This window comes from Chiloscyllium punctatum, chromosome 18 (assembly GCF_047496795.1).
Source record: "Chiloscyllium punctatum isolate Juve2018m chromosome 18, sChiPun1.3, whole genome shotgun sequence".
Taxonomy (NCBI): Eukaryota; Metazoa; Chordata; class Chondrichthyes; order Orectolobiformes; family Hemiscylliidae; genus Chiloscyllium; species Chiloscyllium punctatum.
In genome coordinates, this window is record NC_092756.1 from 86153788 (window position 1) to 86158163 (window position 4376).

The window sequence follows — 4376 nt, forward strand, 5'->3', positions numbered from 1 at the left end:
GGTAAATGTTCAGTCCTCCTAAGTTCAGGTATCACTTTCTCTGAATAGTGTAAAGGGTTAATAGCCAAATGCATAAATAGTAAGTGATGGCGATGATGATATAAGAGGTGATGGAGAGGCTCTGAGAAGAGATAGGATTGTGCACACCTTGCCCTAAGTTGAACAGTTTAGGTAGTGCCTAGAGTATTAAATAAACAGTGACCTTAATAGTCCTGAGACTTCAGCAACTTCTCTTAACAAGTGTGGAGCACTTCCCCTCCTCGGGGAGTTAAAGTTTATCGGGGATGTGGAACAATGTGGAGTTGGGGTTAAAATCAGATCAGCCATGATCTCATTGAATGGCAGAACAGGCTCGAAGGGCCGAGTGGCCTACTGTTGTCCCTTGTTCCTCTATCCAAGACTATCCACAACAATGATACACGACAATCCACGACAATTTCAGTGGCACGGTGGCCCAGTGGTTAGCACTGCTGCCTCACAGCATCAGAGCCTCAGGTTCAATTCCTGCCTCGGGTGACTGTCTGTGTGGAGTTTACACATTCTCCCCGTGTCTGTGTGGGCTTCCTCCGGGTGCTCCGGTTTCCGTCCAAAGATGTGCTTGTTAGGTGAACTGGCTGTGCTAAATTGCCCACAGTGTTCGGTGAAGTAGTCAGAGGGAAATGGGCCCTGGGAAGGTTTACTCTTCGGATGTGGACTTGTTGGGCTGAAGGGCCTGTTTCCACACTGTAGGGAATCTAATGATAAACTGCCCAGCCTTAGAATGCCCCCCTCTTATGCCTGAGTAAGTAGGACCATAAGATACAGGAGCAGAACTAGGCCATTCTGCTCCATCATTCGATGATGGCTAATATGTTTCTCATCTGCCCTCTCCCTGTAACCCTTGAACCCCATCCTAATCAAGAGCTTTTCTATCTCTGTCTTAAAGATTCCCCACCCTCTAAGGATACGGTCAGAAAATGACAGCCGTACAGGTTTTATTCTGCTGTTTTGTCTTTGGAATTAACGATTGCAGTGGCTCAACTCATCTGATACCCTGCGCTGGTTGAAAATGGAGATTAAGACTTCTGAAACTGCTTGAGTCTCATACTTGCTGGCTTGAACCTCCTTGGTTGACTGTACATGTTATCGATACTCTCCGACCACATGCTGCCCAGTCTTCCTAGTAACTGCACGATGAATGAAATCCCACCTTCATTATCAAGAAAGTTAAGTCTACAGTTAACGTCAAACTGCAGCCAGTAATTATATCCACCCTGCCGGGATGTTACAGTACAGCGAGCAGGAGATGTCAGTGGGGCTGAATCCGCTTCCTTCTTTTATTCTTCACTCTGATGTTGAGTAGCCTGTTTTCATAACCTCAGTGTTCTCACAACAAAGCCTCTCGCCGAAATCAGACGCAGGCTTAACCGCTCTAGCACTCAGTTGGAATCCTAGCTTCATTTGCAACTCTTACAACTGCCCTCAGCCAGAGGTGCCAAACTGATGATTCATCATGGTCTGCTCCCGTGGATCCTCCACATCGCAGATACCATGAGAGATCTTCAGATAATTTCATAGAGCTGCACAGCACGGAAGCAGACTCTTCAGCCCAACTTGTCCATGCCGACCAGATATCCTAAATTATTCTCGTCTCATTTGTCAACATTAGTCCCACTTCCCTCTAAACCCTTGCTTTTCATGTCCCCATCCAGATGCCTTTAAAGTGCTGTAATTGGACCAGCCTCCAACACTTCCTCTGGCAGCTCATTCCATACGTACAATTCCCTTTGTAATCAGGGTCAAGTTAGAGTGGTGCTGGAAAAGCACAGCGGGTCAGGCAGCCTCTGAGGAGCAGGAAAATTGGCACTTTGGGCAAAAGCCCTTCATCAGGAATCATCAAAACCCTTTGTAATCACACCACATCTTTGAACAGTTGATTAACAGGTTAATTCCTGGAAGGCTGGAGCTTAAGTAGCTAAGTTGATAGACCACCAGCATTTTAAATGGAGGGTCCAGGGTTTAAGTCCATGCCTAGGTGTTGTTTAAAGACTCTTGAGATGTGGTGGTAACATTCCTTCCTTTTCACTAGGAGGCCCAAGTTCAAGTCCCATCATCTCAAAGGTGTGTCGTGAAATGTCAAAACAGAATCACAGAATCCTTGTGGAAGTCGGCCATTTGGCCCGTCAAGTCCACATTGACCCTCCAACTGGCATCCCACCCACCTACCCTATAACCCTGCATTTCCCGTGGCCAATCCACCTGATCTGCACATCTGTGGGATGAAGCCGGAGCACCCGGAGGAAACCCACACAGACACCGGGAGAATGTGCAAACTCCACACAGACAGTTGCCCGAGACTGGAATCAAATCCAGGCCCCTAAAGCTGAGAGTCATAAGGCCACTAATTTTCTTGTAGTACAGTGGTAGCATCCCTGCCTCTGGTCCACATTTAAGTTACACATTTAAGTCAGAGGTTCGTTATAACATGTCCAAACAGATTGATTATAGTAACTGTTTGGCTCACTCTGCATAATATCCCAGAAACAGATCAATATATTAGAGACAGCAAAGGCCATGGAATCTAATCCATATTTCATTCATTCACACTATATGGGTGTCACTGGCGAGGCCAGCATTTATTGCCCATCCCGCATAACACAGGGGGGCCCCTGAGAGTCCATTACACTGCTGTTGTTCTACAGTCACATCTAGGTCAGAGCAGGTGAGAATAGCAGTTTCCTTCCTGAAAGGGCATTAACATTGGGCTTTTCCCCAATAATTAGCAATGGATTCATGGCCATCATTAAACTCTTAACTCCAGATAGGTGGAAGAGGGTACTGCAGGTGCTGGAGATTAGAGTCAAACTTAGTGTGGTGCTGGAAAAGCACAGCAGGTCAGGCAGCATCCGAGGAGCAGGAAAATCAACATTTCAGGCGAAGTTGAAACATTGATATTTTTTTTTCCCCAGGCTTTTGCCTGTTGCATCAATTTACCTGCTCCTCAGCTGCCTGATCCACTGTACTTTTCTAATCTTGACCCAACTCCAAGTACTTATTGAATTCAAATTCCACCATCTCCTATACCAGGATCAGAACCCAGAACATTACTTGGGACTCTGGATTAATAGCCCAGTGATAATACCACAAGGCCATCACCAACCCAGCTGTTAAACTGGAAATTTACCCTGGTCAAGCTGTTCTACACAGCTCCCCAGCAATTTGTTCTGTCAATAAAAGTCCAATTAATTTTCAATCATCGACCAAGGGCTGACTTGTAGCAAAACATCAGTAAAGGTGCCAATTTCAGGGAATTTCATGGGGAGTTTCTCTCTGTCAGCTCATTTTCTCACACAATATGCACGGCAGCTTACAGCAACACGAATGCATTGCATTTCTATAGTGCTGCTCTCTCGCGGTCACCATTGGCAGGACTGTCGCCACTGCTGGGGCCAGCTGGGATTTCAGTCCCCTGTGCCATATCTAAAGCCTTGCCATATGCCAGACCATGCACTGCCAGTCATCAGTAGCCTTCCCCAGTGCAGGTGAAAGGAGGAGGAAAACCTTCCAAAGGCACGCAGGCAGCACTTCATTGGAAATAGATTCTCATGTTCGCAGACGCATTGCTAAAGAAGGGGTTGAGTTACGAGGAGAGGCTGGGACTTTTAAGCCTGGAGCATCGGAGGTCAAGGTGTGACCTTTTAGAGGTTTATAAAATCGTGAGGGTCATAGATAAGGCAGATGGCCAAGGTCTTTCCCCCAGGGTAGGGGATCCCCAAACGAGAGGCCATAAGGTGGGAGGGGAAAGATTTAAAAGGGGCAACATTTTCACGCAGAGGGTGATGAATGCATGAAATAAGCTGTCAGAGGAGGTGGTGGAGGCTGGTACAATTTAAAAGGCATCTGGATAAATAATGAATATGAAGGTGTAGAGGGATATGGGCTAAATGCTGCCAAATGGAACTTGATTAATTTAGGATATCTGGTCGGCATGTTCCCGTGCTGTATGACTCTATGACTGTGGTGGAGACTGGTACAGTTGCAGCATTTAAAAGGCTTCTGGGTGGCAACATGAATAGGAAGAGTTTAGAGGGATATGGGCCAAGTGCTAGCAAATGGAACCAGACCAGTTTAGGTTATCTGGTCAGCATGGATGAGTTGGACTGAAGGGTCTGCTTCCGTGCTGTACATCTCTCTGACTCTATGAGTCGACATCACCAGTTGTCTGGTTGACCGCTGTTGTAACTGAAGCTACGAGAATGAAGCTAAACAGGCCACCCACCTTTGCGATGTAAGCTGCTGCCTCATTAAAGTGGCGCAGGGCTGTGCAGCCAACAGGTCCGCCCCTTTGACTGGTCACTGCAGCCACCCAGAACAAGCTGCCCAGCTTTGTCTCTGTG